Source organism: Cydia splendana, chromosome 15 (assembly GCF_910591565.1).
Source record: "Cydia splendana chromosome 15, ilCydSple1.2, whole genome shotgun sequence".
NCBI classification, from domain to species: domain Eukaryota; kingdom Metazoa; phylum Arthropoda; class Insecta; order Lepidoptera; family Tortricidae; genus Cydia; species Cydia splendana.
Window position 1 is genome coordinate 18,024,078 of NC_085974.1, and position 16,880 is coordinate 18,040,957.

The 16,880-nt window shown below is 37.2% G+C and overlaps 1 protein-coding gene across 1 annotated transcript in view; it reads right to left on the minus strand.

The window, feature by feature from the left end:
- The window catches only part of LOC134797746 (ski oncogene), an 85,441-nt gene that overhangs the window by 5,627 nt on the left and 62,934 nt on the right, over positions 1-16,880 (minus strand). The window lies entirely within an intron of this gene.

Here is a 16,880-nt window from a genome sequence, read left to right on the forward strand (position 1 = left end):
GTTATACACATTTTTTCGTATTTCGTTCGAGAGTCCCAGCGGTATACATTTTTTCGTATTTCGTTTATTTCGAAAACCTTACATAACATGAAACTTAAGGCACGCCCTTTCTCCGCCGCAGGCGGTAAATTCTCCTTCCCGCCTGTACATGAAAATAACGCAGAACCCCCACCTCCGCGTCTGCAGACGTCACACCCCACCTCCCTCGGTCGGATGTAGGTCGAGGCTCAGACGACCCCCAGACGCGCTGACAGATTATTGACAGACGTGGTGAGAATGTCGGAATTCGGGGGTATGATTGATTCAATAATAAGGGTGGAGGATAGCGTTATGAAGAGAAAGTAGCAGAAACATGTTGTGTTGCCAAACCCTTTAGGGCGGTTACAGACTAGCGTATTTTTACGCGCGTACCTATACGGTCGTTTCAGCAAACGACGACTTTTAAAAATCTAAGTTGGCAATACCTATTCTATTATTTGGTGAAGCATCACAGGTTCACCTAACCGCCACTATTAATAATCGTATCCCGATCATATTAACGTCTCAAATCTCATTAATACAGCTACTGTACATACGGACGCAATCAATCAAGTTTCGATACAACCTCGATTATAGCACATTCTGGTTGCATGTTGTTTATTAATGTAGTGGCCATTCAAATCGTATGTTAAGGTGTGTATGAATGATAGGCGGATTTGCATGCAATACCGTATTAATAAGTATCCAGGATGCATAGTTTAATGCATGTGTTTGCGCTGTAATATGTGTGATTTCTACTCAAGTCGGAAGAACAAACTATACCTAGAGTGAAAGGAATTCGAAGCGCTGGCAAACCGACGTAGGGCCTGATTGTAATCAGTTACCGTTCCATTTGGACGCCTACAACACCAGAGTCTTAGACAATTAAAATTCACAATGAATTTCATATTTTACGATCGGCCGCCGACATACAGAGATTTACGGCTCGATTCGGGAAATGAATTAAAGATTCACTAGATATGAAATAGTAAAGATATGTGACGTTCCATGGCAAAAGGTACCTTATGGCGGCTGGCGCCGCGATTCGGGAAATGAATCAGAGATTCACTAGATATGAAATAGTAAAGTTATATGACGTTCCACGAAAAAAAGGTACCTTAGGCTACTATTGATGCCAACTGTCCAAGCTAATCCAGGCTCTCCCATTTACCTGATCCGGGTAAAACGAAAGGGCACAAAGGAAGGTAATTATTAAATAATTAAGTATAAGTCCTTATACATTTTTGTCGATTCAGTTTTTGGAATTTGTTAAATAGCGGAGCTATGGAAAGGCAATACTTGTCCAACCTAATCTAGGCTTTCCCATTTACCTGATCCGGTTTGTACGAAAGTGCACGAGGAAGGTTAATAGCCCGTCGGGGGTGAAAGTAAAATGGCCGCCATATTGCCTAGTTTTAGCATGGCTGCCTACAGAGTATACGGGAGTTTGCGGGGGCATACACTCTGTATAAGTGAGATAACTACATGTAATATAGATGTAATAGGTACTCTGTCAACCAATTTCCCTCTGTAGAAATGAGCGGCAAATTTAAAAAATGTAGGCGTGAAGGGTTATCGTCCCATAGTAAATTTGAATTTCGCACCTTTTTCTACGAGCTACTGACAAACTTGTTTGACCGGCTATAATAATAGTTCTTCGGATTTTTACGAACACTCTTTTCTACTTATCTATTTTTTATTTATCGTATGGCATTATAGGTACTGGATTTATATTAAATTTTTTCTACTAACATCTAGGATATAAAATTGCGGAAATTTGTATGTGTATCGAAATTTCCATTTCCAAAATGAAAAGTTCCTTTAATTCCTATGAAATTTTCCTGTGATTTCCGAGAAACTTTCCATCTTTTTTGCAAATATTTTATTTCAATGCAAAGTAAGAAGCGTGTCTACATGTAAAATCAAGCCATGCGAGCTGCCTACCATAAACAAAGAGTTTTCAAATTCATCAAGTTTTCTTAGAAGTTTTCCGATCCCTGCCACAGACAATCAAATTCACACTTGCCTAAATCCATTAAACTAATAGTGTTATCTCTTATCTGAAACTGTTCTGAGATATAGGGCGCCAGGCGCCATTAATTAGTACAGGGATAGCCAGGTCTTAATAACCATACCTACTCGTACAGACGTAGTACATAATTGTTTTCCATCGTATTTGTCATGCTACTTCAGTCAATCTCAGTACTTTTTGTACCGAGACTGACTGAAATAGCAAGACACGTTCGTACGTTTCCGTGAAAATACGATGGAAAATAATTATGCACTACGTCTGTACCTACTAGTAGCTCGAGGCGGGCATAGACACAACAACTTGTGCGTACGTTAATGCGGTGCGGAACTCTATTGAATAAATAAACAACAGGGTTGCCACATTTGAGTCGCTTAACTTCAAACTCGGGTAAATCCATCTGTCATATTATGCTATTTTGGTATTAAGAAAAGGTAATAGGTATTTGCTGAGAGGGTCGAATGGATTTACCCGAGTTTGAAGTTAAGCAACACATTTATGTTTCAAGTCGAACGTTTATTACTAGACCAAGAAAAGAACACACCTCAGTGCGAAGCAGTCAATTTCCTTAAAACTTAAACTAATTTAGCTACTTTTTAGCGAGTTACTAGCTGTGATACTAGATCGTTTGTCTTAATCTGTCATTCTGACTTATCAATTTGTAAGAAAGGGATAAAACATAAATTATTTAATTGAAGCTTGTAAACTTCATAAGAAAAGTGAGTTCGTATTCATAAGAATACGGTGTGAGAGCTAAAAAGGTGCATTATTAAACATCGTCAACCCTACAACAGTGATCGTGGCAGTCGTCAATGGCCGTTTGTTTTGACATAAACGCAAAATGGCGCGAATTCCGCGCGCGCCATCGCCGCGTCGATTTCATTAAAAGTTGTGTGTTGACTTAGCATTCTCTATTACACGATTACGGACGTATGTACAAGAATGTTGTAATGGTCAATGGAAACTTACATGAGAATAGAGTGAAACCGGACCAAGCTAACTCTGCAGGACATTTTTGTAATGGCAAAGTATGGCCATGTCATAATTAATGTCTAATTTCTACGAAAATATGACGTCCTGCACTTTGTTTTGTTCAAGTCAGTGCAAAGTTAACTTAGATGGACTTTACAGAGCCTTTATAAACAAATCTGAATTTAGAGCCTGAATGTCTGTGGTTTCCGAATGGGAATCCGAGGAAAATCGGATCAAGGTAAAAAAACAGTTGGTATTTGAAATATTGCTTTTATGCATTGATATCAATGCACTAACATAGCTTATTTCTACAGTCTTGATCTCACATAGTTACAAGACAGAATATTTTTATTATCTTTTTGCGTCAAAAACATAGTTATCACGAATTATTACGATATGAATGATAGCAAAATCTTGTTTTTCTTTCAGCGACTTATGATAAAAAGGGCGAAGCAAGGTTATCAAATAATGACACTGCGGATTTGCCAGTCAAAATTCCTCATCATCACTACACCTTATAAAACAGAGTCCCCGCCGCGTCTGTCTGTTTGTGTATGTATCTCAAAAACTACTAAATGGATTTTCAATTTTTCACCTATCAATAGAGTGATTCTTGAGGAAAGACTTAACACTTAAGAGCATCATGTTTTCTTTATAATTTTACCTAGAGGTGCATAGGCATGTCATTTATCATTAATGCGCCAACTATAGCATACACATGATTTTTTTAAACTGACGTAAGAAAAAAAAATCAAAATCATGTGTAGGTGTGGAATTACTGAATTTGACTGCAAATAATGTTGCTACTTCACGGCCCTCTAAGTCAGGTAACATTCCTTCCTTCCATTCCCTCTCAACATATCTAATCAATTCATCTGCCTACACCCCGTAAAATTCACAACACACATCATATCAACAATATATCATTCCACATACTTAGCCAACTCCACTTAGCTACAGTACGTTAAAAATATCTATTACGTAACCCACCCACTTTAGCCACCCCTAGAGGGCAGACGCCACCCCCCAAGGTCAGACTTCAGACAGATAGAACTGCTTTACAAATATAGACTTTCGACCAACTGCGTAGAGTTAAATTTCCATTGGAGCATGTTAGGTCTTATCATGTTGGTATAAGACTGAAATTCCTTTGTTTACGTAGCCTGTTGAGCAATCAATGAATGTTGTTTCACGTACTAGTGTTTATGTAGTAAATAGGCGGGGTAGGCTTCAATCCATCACTCTTATAAATATTGATGCCGGTGATTTCACTCCCCTAAATGTAAATGAGACTTAATCCTAGTATGTAATACTTGGTAATACAAAAGGCCTGGGGTAAATTCAACATTTTACTCTACTATATAAAGTACTCTGATAGAGTACTCTGAGAAAACAGCATTAATTTTTAAGTATATTGCTTATAGTAAAATTTCACATTTGGCTCTCACATGAAAAAAATACTGTTTTAACGTACACGGCTATCATTATTTAGAAGCCTTAAAACCTACCCATGTTATTAAACAGTTTCTTAGGTTCTTGTCTGATTCGAATATCCAACGTTTTAGATAACAGTGCTTGATAATACAAAACCATAAAATAAACATTGATCCAGTAGATAAAAAAGACATTCTCATTTACCAAAAGAAAACAATGATAAAATTTATATCAACGATCCTCAGTAACACAATACATATTACGAGGGCATTGTATAACTTTTTAAGAACGAAACACAAAAGACCAAAGGGAATCCATACAGCCAAGTTTTCTTTTACATTTCTTTTACGCTACGGGTAAATTATTCTCAGTGGAGCGGGAGTTGATTAGGCTGGTATCACAGTTTTTAGTCTGTGGGATTTCAGTTACTCTCGAGATTAGGCAAATATCGTGCTGCCAACATAGCGGCCTAACATTTTGATTAAATTTTGAACGGGTTTTGGGGGGAAAATGACGTGGTTTTCGTATGAATTTTTAAAGGAGTTACTGTAGTTTTCACCGAAGTTTAGGGTCTGTTTGTGTGTGAATGAATGATAACTTCTAAATTAACTTTTACCCGTATTTTTTTATAAATAGGTATGTTTCGACCTCGCTTACAAAATCTCACTTACCCCACTTGTTTTATCCAGGTTCGTGATTAGTTCCAATAATTCTTCAAATGTTTGTTTGGATTCCGATCGTAGGTTCCCAGAACTCGGCATGATTCCCGTGTAGGGCGAAGCCCTAATCAAGCCGCTGACAGATACCTACTCATAGCCATTAAAATTATATTGTTGATTGCTGATTCGAAGAACCCTATTAACGTCTAGTCTAGTAGACATTGTCGTCCTCTTAAGAGGAAAGGACGAAATAACGTCACCGCTACTTACATAGTCCCCATTTTCTTTTCTAATAGATAATCTAGATATGAAGTATGTACCTACATTAAAGAAAATATTTTTACGCAGTTTTATGTAAGTATATTAACTGTTTTTTTTTTTAGATTTTTTTAAATTATTATAAGAGCTAAGTTTTCTTTAAAAAAATTACTAACTCTTATAATAATCAAAAAATCTAAAATAATCAAACGAGAGATGGAAAATAGGCACTACGTTTGTATAGAGAATCGCACGGCCACTATCGTCTTCATGGCCATACTTTGGCACCATAAACAATATAAACATATTACGCAAGCATTTATTTATCGTTTGAGCGTATATATGTGTCAAAAAAAGTTAACATCTCTTTCCTTGGTATCCGGGTTCCAAATTATACGTGCATGACGTGCAAATATTTTTTTAACTGGCTCCAAACTGGCTCAAAAACAAAAGTCTAATTATTATTCATTCATTTAATTTGCTATGATTTCATGTTTGTCGTTTTTTTGCAACCTAAACGGTTTTTTTTCTGTCTCTATTTCTGAGAAGAATATTAGCCTATATAATTGACTATTCGTTGGACGAGATGGGAACTTTCATAGCGGAAATAACAGAAATTATTTTAGTATTTCTAATATTTCTATGAATGTTTGTAAAATTAATTAATAGAATATCCAGAAATTTGCAGCTCAAGCATGCAGGATATTGATTTCTGTTTTCGGGCTAATTTTAACGGTAAAGTGTCATTATTATGTTAATTAAACGTTTGATATCACGGTCGACGAATATCAAATAATAATGATCGATATAGGTTGAATACTCTATCATGTCCACGAAAATACTGTATATTGGATCGGATTTATGTCAGTGTTAAAAGTGACGTTTCTTCAATCATTAACGTCACTTATGACACTGACATATCCGATCCATATCGTATCTTTAGCAAATTTTTGACGTATCTTAAAGTTCGAATCAGGCCGACGGTATTTTGTTGAACGCTATGGATAAAAATTATGTAAAATTATAATAGCTTCTGCCCGTGACTTCGTCTGTATGATGATGATGATATTGATGATATTCGATAAAAACTTGTCTTTCCCCGTTCCTCGAACTACCTCCACACCAAATTTCGTCTAAATCGGGTCAGCTGTTTACGCTACTCTATTATAGATAGGTACAGTCGCCATCAGATATATCGGAGCGGCCAAGATGTTCACAAATATCTGAACACGCCTCTATTGTCAAGGCGTTCGTATGCGTTTTGAGCACTTCGGCCGCTCCGATATATCTGATGGCGACTGTACACTGCGGAACTGCAAATAGGTAGGATAAGTGTTCGATTAAAGTGTCAATTGAACTGAGAGGCCATTTGAGGCCATCTTATAAGTAGGTACTTAATTTTTATAGGACACCCTATGGCCGACTCACACCGGACACAAACAGGAAGACAAGTAACCTTACGCGAGGAATTTTAACAGTTTTGTTTTGTCGGTGTCAAAGAACATCGGTATGTAAACAACAAAATTACATCTAGTTCGAATTGCGATTACATTACATGCAGGTAGAGTCTCTGCGGAAAGAAAAGAGTCGTGGAATGTATGGGGCGACTTTTCTCTTTCCGAACAGAATCTAGGACGTGCCATATATTTGATCTGAACCTGTTTATTTGTGCTCTATTTCCGATCTGTACGGATATGATGGTCGTTCTTGTCTACGTGATAGCGTGATAAAATGGTGTCCGTCATTTCTATCCCACGGTGTTAAAAAGTGACACTTATTTTATCACGTGGATAAAACCATCCATAATACGCCAGCTGAGTCGTACCTATAAAATCGATAAGAGTCGAGGCGTCAGTTCGGTAGCGATCTTATTTTATTACTGATCTATATACTTATCTACTCGTATAATAGATTATTTTCGATCAACATTCTATTCGGGCTAAAGACAAAACAATAATAATTCTTGTTCAACTTGTTAAGAATTCAGCTATTTACAAATTAGAAGCAAATAGTTCATAAAAATGCGTCATACTCATCCACATGAAACGAACACGAATTCCTCAATTTTCCAAATTTCCTCGCGGTGACGAATCTTGATTTACTGCCATCTAGCGGCCAGCTGTCAGTTTTAACGCATTCCTTACGTTCCTATGGGATGAGACGACTAAAAACAACCAATTAGACAATATGTCGTTCAGTTGATAAAAGGGAGTTTAAGTGTTAAAATCTTGGAGTGATAAGCCTTTTCTTCTAGATTTCCTGGGAAGTGCGTTGTTGGCTCTGGATCTTATGTATGTAAGGTAATTGCGATGTTTGTAAATGTTATAGCAAATAATTGGCTGTAGTGAATGTTTTGCCGAAGCGTGTGTAAGACTTTACGTGTAACAATGTCCATAATATAGATGGTTAAAGATACAAATATTAGATAATAATAAATAAACTTATGGAACAATATAACACAAATCAACCTAGTCCAATAGAAAGCTCAATAAGTAAGGCTTGTGTTGTGGGTAGGTAGGTTAGGTTAGGTACTAAACGACGATATGTACAATAGATGGATATTTAATAGGTATACATCGAAACCGGGATGAAACAAGCGTAGTTACATTTTATACTTAAGGAAAAACGATACTGCATGGCGCCCTAAGCAAAAATGGAACTTGCCTCGATAAGAGGTTATCTTCAGTACCCTGGCCCTGGGTCACTAACGTCATAGGCGTCATAGCTAATTTTCCTTGAGTACAAATCTGTAAATAGGTAGCTTTTACTTCTTTGTGTAACTTCTGTTGTCATGGATGCTTCATATGAACTATACCCCTTTTTTATTAGAATTTTTCTAACCTCTAAAGACGTATGGTAAATATGGTAATTAACTTTTTCTTTTGAAATGCTAGGGTTCCTGCGATATTTAACTTTGCGATACAATATTATGTAGACGACTCTAGAATTCAGTGCATAGTGACTCAGATTTATTTTAGAGCAAAAAAGTTACTATTATACTTTTGAGGTTATAATAATCTGAAAAAAAAAACGGACTAATACTTGTATTTGTCCGATAGAGAGGAGAAGGAATGAAAGAAGTGTTTCGCGGTTATGTCGCCCTGAGCATGATAGGAAAGAGCCACATAAAATACATTCTTCGGGCATTAGCAATATCTATCGTCCCAATATTTGTCAGTGACATCTGAATCAGACCGGATGTTGACGCCGGAAGCTGTGGAGAATAATTAGCTTGGAGAGGTTGGCACTGCAATAACAGGTGGTGGAAAATATTGGGAAATGTGAAACGATGGGCCTTAGTCAGTTTTATAAATAGATTGAGTAGTGGAATTATGAAATTATTTTTGTAATTAAAATGTTTGTTCAGAAATCTTGTAATAGCAGAGCAAAAAAGAAGAGCTTTGTCGATGGGCTTTATTCTTAAGAGCCTAAAATTGGAATATCAAAACTATGTTATGTGTGTTGTTGTGTGCGTATGTGTGTTCTATGTTTGACGACCGGTCTGGTCTAGTGGATAGTGACCCTGTCTGCTAAGCCGATGGTCCTGGGTTCGAATCCCAGTAAGGGCATTTATTTGTGTGATGAACACTAATATTTGTTCCTGAGTCATGGTTGTTTTCTATGTATATAAGTATGTATTTATCTATACAAGTATGTATATCGTCGCCTAGTACCCATAGTACAAGCTTTGCTTAGTTTGGGGCTAGGTTTGATCTGTGTAAGATGTCCCCTAATATTTATTTATTTATTTATGTTCGACTATATTTTGTGGCCAAAGACCGGGTTTTGTATTTCAACCGTATGACTCGATAGCGTAAGTAATCCCTATCTCTACTAATATTATAAAAATACGAAAGTAACTCTATCTGTCTGTTGCCTCTTCACGCTTAAACCGCTGAACAGATTTAGATGAAATTTAGGCGGTTTGAGGCCCGACAATCCCGAGATATGATAGTTTTGAACTACGTACGACGCAGACGAAGTCGCGTGCAGAAGCTAACTAATACTTTGATATTTAGACCTCTACGAAATACTAGATATTTAGAAATACTTAATTAAAAAAAAAAACAACACTTTTCGGGCGTGACTCAGGAAACAACCCGCCGCCCTACAAACAGGGCTAACATGACTTGCCCATCAGCACTAAATATTTCTACTACATCCTTCATATGTATACTCTACTTCTTATCCAGATGTTAACGAGGTCTCACGGCGACCCTGCCAGTTGGCACGGTCGGAGTAAGAATTTGGCGGAAATGTCAGTTCATTAGCCCTACATTCCTACGAATAGTTGAAACACTTATGACTCACATTGTTTTTCACTCATTCGTTATAGGATTCCTGAGAAGTAACCCATATATTCTCCAAATCTGTGAGTTCGTGTGTCGTGTCGGTCCGTCCGCAGCTTAGGTTATTAGGTAATGTCAATTTCGCACGGGTACGCATATCCAAAGCACGCCGAAGAAATGGTAAAATAAAATAGTATATTTTTTGGGTAAGTACCTACCTTTCCTACAAGTAAAATGAGGCTTCTTTTTTCGCTTGTTTCTCTTGATGGGCGTTTTCAGAAATAAATATCGTAAACCCGATTCTCACAGATCCCGGTGTTTTTGGGTTCTTTCAACTCAGAATCACTATAGCATATTCAATTCTGATGATAAAATAAAATGTCCCAAAAATTTGTATGAAAATTGTAGGTACATTCCACTACACGCACATACAAGTGAAAAAAAAATTTCATACTAAAACGTGACGTAATGGAATGGACATTTTGGGACATCTTTTTTTAATGGTGGGATGGAGAATGCTGTCGATTCTGAGTAGAATGAGCCCAAGAACGTCCAGATGTGAAAGAATCAGGTTTTCAATATTTATTTCCGAAAACGCCCTGATATCCTATAACGTTGTTGTCGGAAAAGTTTTATTTAGAAATATGTTTTTTTTTGTAATCTAATAATTCTAATAGATTCGATTCAGGGATGTGTTTAAAAGTACCTATTATTACTTTAAAGAGCAGATTCTCGTTAAAATCATATTTATAGTCCTCATAAAAAACAAGATGCTTATTTTCTCATTTTTCTCTCAACATTCCTTCCATTCCGCTATTAATCATAACTAGTATTTCGTAAAAATAAGAAAAAATATTCAAATAATTTTATTCCTTGGTGCTGTCACATAAACTTTTTTCCGATCAAAGGGGTTGTCAAACGGGAGCGCTGCCAACATTCCGGCGTTGCCTCGGATTCCACGTCCAATTCCAACAATCGACATCCCGCCATTTTCTTAAACGCTTAGGCCAAGCGCGCACCACGACTTTTTGTCGCGCGATAATTTAGTCGCAGAAATGTAACGTATGTGTTTATATGGCAGTGCGCGCATATGCGACAAAAAAATAGCAGCGATTTTAAAATTGTGATTTGTCACATTTTTCCGCGACTGCTCGCGACGCGATTGTCGCAAAGTGAATTGCAGCATACGGAGTTGTATGGCCCTGCGCGCACTGCGATAATAAAATCGCACCCCGGACCTCAGTCGGCACTTCGCTCTCCAAGCCTCAACATGTCGGAACCTGCTTCTCCGATGGAGTCTCAAGATGAGACGCTAGATGTTGACCATTTAATTATGGAAATAGAAGGAGATCACCTTTGTGGTATAAATACTCAAAGTTATACGGCGATCGCATATTAAAGACACGTTTCATGACAAACGACTGGTACGAAATCCATGTTGAGAATGAACAAATCGTCGACTTTTATCGCAGTGCGCGCAGTGAATTTTCTGCGATATATTACATCGCGATTCTAAAATCGTGTCGCAAAAATTAAAATCGTGCTGCGCGCTTGGCCTTACTCATGCGGTAAAAAAAAAAACTTGTCTATGATAGGAAAAGAGAGAAGCCTGTTGTACATAATTAAATATAAGTATATTAATTAAAATTAATGTTTATAGTCATAATCATAATAATAAATTAAAATCGCTGGATATTTGTGTTCATTTGAAATATTTCTGCATTCTATTTCTTATACTTAGTTTCAAGATCCTATGTTTTGCATGTATTCTAATTTTATTTCAACTCGGTTGATGCGGTTGATGGCCTTTGTAGGCAAATCTGCAATAAATGAAACTCCTCCACTCCCCCTTTATCAATAACACGAACCGTCAGCGTAGAAATTAACATCATAAGGAACAGGCAGAAAAAATGGTTAAAAAAAACCTTCACGTTCTTTTAACGTTAGATTAATGAATAATACCAACCTTTAGCGTAAAAACACTTTCAAACACTTAACCATAGACCAACTGACACCTGTCATCGTCAACAACCACGTGAGTCATTAAAAATGCCTGCAAATGTTATGATAATGCGCTGACATTTCGAAACATCCGTTGCGTAACATCGACACGTGTTGTTTCGATTCGCCAGACGTGTAGGCACGGCAGATAGACTAGATCTAGACGTTGGATGAAAAACGCGTAGGTATATACTTGCTGTGCTAAGATGGTCCGATAAAAAAGCTAACTTGTTTTGCTTATCCCACGCGGATTGCTTACAGCATTGACGTAATGCTGTGTGAGTGACATAATCCTTGACTAGATAAATTCTGAGTTATTTTAGCGAGGAAAAACAATCAATCATGCGCTTGAAATTGCGGACCGCGAAGTTTTAAGACTGTTTCGTATAAAAGACTACGCCGACAAATTAATAATTTGTATGTTTTATCAGCTGCTTTTTGTTAGCTGCTGGTATTTCACATCTGTGAGTAACTTTATATAGAGTCGCACCAAGCTAACTCTGCATCGCATTTACAATGACAAAGTGTGGCAATATTACCGTGAATATAGCCAACTTTGCCCGCTTTTTTCGATAAAACACGAATTTCTAAAAAAAAATATATGACATCGTATGACTTTTTTTGCTCAGCACGTCCATTGTAATCAACCGCGTCAGTTTACTTGAAGAAAAATTTTTTAAATCCAGTTTTTACTTACCCACTTTTTTGGCGTTTTAGAGGGCGGACAAAGATATCCGGGGTTGTGGCCAACATTGCCCACGTCAATTTGGTGCTGAAATACAGCTCTTATGATGATGATGTCTAAGAATCACAAAAAGTTTTTGGGAAATCCTACCATTCCCCGTTAATGACTTATCGATAAGTATGTAAAATTTTGAATAAATCGGATGGGCAAAATGTTGCCTACCCGTTTTTGCATTTTTCCATACAAGACTCACCTAAGCATTTTACAAAGGCTAGGGTTGTCACTTTAGAGAAAACTTGTTACAATAGTTTAATGGCCTAAAATATGAATTTTGCTGTATTTTTCATGCGTAAAAGGGATAAAACATCTAAATAAAGGATAATAAGACCAATCAAATACAGTATATATTTATAAACTTACTTTAGTGTACAAACATAACCTTCTTTTACTTGCGAAGTTGGGTAAATTTGTCAAAAGTGACAACCCTAAAGCCGTTTTTGGTGGTGGGCAATGTTGGCATCCATAGGTCTGTAAATTACCGGATTACATTGCCCACCGCCAAAACTTTTGTGTTTAGGCCTTTTTAGATTAAACCTCAATGGACATAATCTATGCTTCATGTTTTATAACTGAATCCCGGAATATTTGTCAAAGGGTTCTTAATTTTTTTCTACATGCATTCATTTTTTAACAAGTTATTGCCCGCTAAAATATACCCTATATCTGACAACTCGCTGAAAATTCCCAAGTCAAGTTGTGCACATGTTTGGTTTATAGTTTTGTCACAAATTTAACCTATTTTCTGCTAAAAATAGCAGGGTGGCCATAAGTATTTTAAATTTTTCTACATTAACGAATTTGCTTAAAATTGTCGTTTTGGGCAAAATTTCCCCTGGTGGCAAAGTTGGCTATATTCACGGTACCATTAATGACGTTGTAATGACATTTTTCACTTTGTTACATTCAAGTCAATGCAAGCTTAGACGAACTCCCTACCTAATATAAATGCGAATATGACTCATTCTGTTATCCCTTCACGTTTAAACCACTGAACCGATTTCGATGAAATTTAGTATAGAGTGAGTTTTGGGAAAGGATATACATACCTAGGATATTTTTTATCACGAAAATTATCATTTTACACAGACGAAGGCACGAGCTTATCAAAAAGCTTCAGGTTAATTAGCCGTCACAATCAACGCTCGTAAAATAGGAACGCGACCATTAAAAATAAAGATAAAACCAGGTGGCTGAATGATTCAGTGCCGCTGCCAATGCCAATGGAAACAGATAAAAAAAGCGCGCGAAATTTAAGCGAGTTAAAATGAAAAGTAAACTGGATGGTTGGTCAATGACTTTTGTTTTAAAAAATAACAACTAGCTGGCACAGATAAGAAAAGCTTTTGTCTATGCTTTGAATTTTCTTTCCAGTGAAATTCTTTTTTTCATCAAATCGTATTTTTCGGTAAAATTGTTTTCTGTAGAGATCAGCATTTCAGCAATGTTTTTTTAACAAGGGATCTGACTTACTAATTATATAGATACTGTTGGCTTGAATACACAATAGAAAGGTTTTCTTTGCAAAAAATGCTCTTAACTTAAACTAAAACTTAAAAAAAACAAATTGTTGAGGGCCTGTTTACACTTTGATTAGTATGTATTTACATTTTTCATACATCGTCTATACTACACGCATGTAAAAGCTTCTATCTACAGACCTTGATGGATTTTAGATAATTGCCGGCTAAGAAGAATAGTCCTTGGTAGAATCGATCAATCATATGCCACAATGTATTGCATGCGATTATCGGTGACGTTTCGAGATATAGTCTGGCAAACACAACATGTCAGTCAGTAAAAAAGAACCAGGAGAATTATACTCATGCCTTTCTTTTGGGCTAGTAATAGCGTAAGACAAATAGAGTATTATTCTCTCTATGTTTGAAATGAGACAGTCCTGGGCCAAACTATATGAACTCGCACTAGAAACTGATCAAAATGTAAACATAGCTAAATAGCTGTTACGACTTTAGGAAGCTCATGCTATTAATGACGTGATAGCGCCATTTCCATTTCTGGTACGAGCGTGAATACATGAATACAAGTATTAATACCGGGAACAGTACATGACCACCACACAAATCATTTTATTTCCAATCACCTGCCGCGGTCATCTATTACAATTGCCAACAAACTTATATTTACACCTACTTTCCACTTTAAGCAACCTTGTGCAGTTTCTCATAAGGGTTAAAATAGATTTACGCGTATGAAGTTATAATAATAGTCGCACGTTGCGGCAAATTTGTAATTACAGTTGTAATGACCTTTCTTGCTTTGAGATAAGGTTGTTAATGGATTAAGGGGGATGTAAAGAGGGTTGCTGGAGGGTTGCCAGCTTGTGCGTTGGCCAGTGTTGGTACTTAAAAGTGAAATGCACCCTTTTGAGAGCGGTCAGGTTCGCTTTGTAGCTAATGGTGGGTGTGAACTGGGCAATATAGTGAGCGCAAGATTTTAAGACTTGAAGAAAATGTGCACTACTTTTACCGTAAAAAAATCTAGGGAATCAGGGATTATTGTAAAAAGTGTAACTAATATTAATATGTACCTACAGCTTCTTAAAGGGTTAGCAGCTCCAATAGTGTAGAGTTAGACTAAGAAAAATCTGCTGCAGACTTTTCTTGACTTAACTTTCGTCATTGGCGTTGTACCATCGCCCACACTATTAAATGACAGTTCGTAAACCTTATTACAAAAGGCATAAGGTCCACCGATGGACAGTTAAGAGTGTTGCTGTGTGTACGCTGTATGTTTATTTGCCACTTAATGTTGCCGTGATAAAAAATTACATGAGATGACTCAAGAAGCGAAAGTATGTCGATATATGTATTATATTATGGTCCTCAAATGGTCGGCAATGGCCTGATATTGTGTATGTTCATATGTTCTCATTTGCTTTCTAATTCATAAAAAACAACTTTAAACATTTTTAGTTCCAAGAGGCGGAAACGGACAAGAAATTAAGTAGGTATCCAAACTGCAGAAAAACTGACCGCCAAGATGTTCGCTTACGCTCCGTAGCGATCGAAACGCAACTGTCACTGTCGCACTAATATGGAAGAGTGATAGAGAGACATAATGCTTTTCGTTGTCGAAGCGATAGCAATTATAACCTTGGCTAGGCCGGTTGCTTTCTTTCACAAGTTCGACATTAATCATTGGCGCTTAAGAAAAGCTTTGACTAAATCCGCATTAAACTTTGCATTAGTAAATTAATAAGTTAACTAACCCTAATGTCCAGCACTACTGTCCCGTCAGTTATTTTCGAACAATCGCAACAAAACCAGCGCACGCGCGCGACAGCAACAAGAACAGTGTGTTCACGATTTACTTAGCCCTGTATTCATAAATCACGGAGACAAACTACTTAAAGCAGAATTAGTTGTCACCTGCAATAATATCTTGCACAACATGTGCGCAAAAATATCTGATATAATATTATTTGTATTAGTCATGACTCATGGGCCCCACAAGATGGCCGGTAAGATAAAAATAATTTTAGCTGTTGTTACCCCCTAACTAAAATAAATGGCCGGCTCTTTATCATTTGTCGCCATGCCTGCACCTGTAACGTTCTAACAAGTATGTAGGTAAGTGCGAAAGTGACGCATGGCACGAAAGGTGATAAAAACGCGATCATGCTAAAGGCCGCTGCAGGAACCAAGTTTGGCATCTATAACTAAAAATAGCACGCAAAATACGAATTCAAGTCGATCGATATAATGCCGCAATGTATTATTACAAATCGCATGCGTAAATGCGTATCGTTTATAGCAGCGGTCGGCAACCAGCGGCCCGCGGGCCGCATGTGGCCCGCTATAACAAAGTGGGGCCCGCGTCCACTTCGTTAACTGCTGAGGCCCTTGGCTGCTAAGGTTGCCGACCGCATGGTTTATAGGAATTGTAGCGGGCAGCGGCCAATAGCGGCAATAGCCTATCTTTACATGTTAAGGGCCAGGCCAGTCAAATCTGAAATCGGTCGATTTGATTAGAAATTGGCGTCACTCTCCAATTTATTCATCAACTTAGATTTATGATAATATTTGAGGACTCTAAATTAAAAATATGCCTTTTTGCGTTTGCGTCCACACCACCTGATTTCATCGGACAATTTAATCAGATTGGAGAAAAATTGTTCCCGTCTGGACTGGCCTTTACAAATGTTACAATCAAACTTTCCAAATGTTTAGCAAAGAATTAATGCCTAACTCCTAATTCATCCTAATCTCTTGAGTTGTGTTAAAAGCACGAGAGTGCAAATTGTAACACATTCCGCAGTTTACAATCGCAGTCATAAAATTATTTTACGGCAGACATTACCATACGAAATACTAATTATCTCAGATCACTTGGCTACCGAATAGATATCGCATATGCTCATGAAAATACTAATCTAGTAAACCTATGAGTGCCACCGCTCATTTCAATTTAAATGTATCCATGTTGACAACCTGGTGCGTTGGAGATGATTCAAA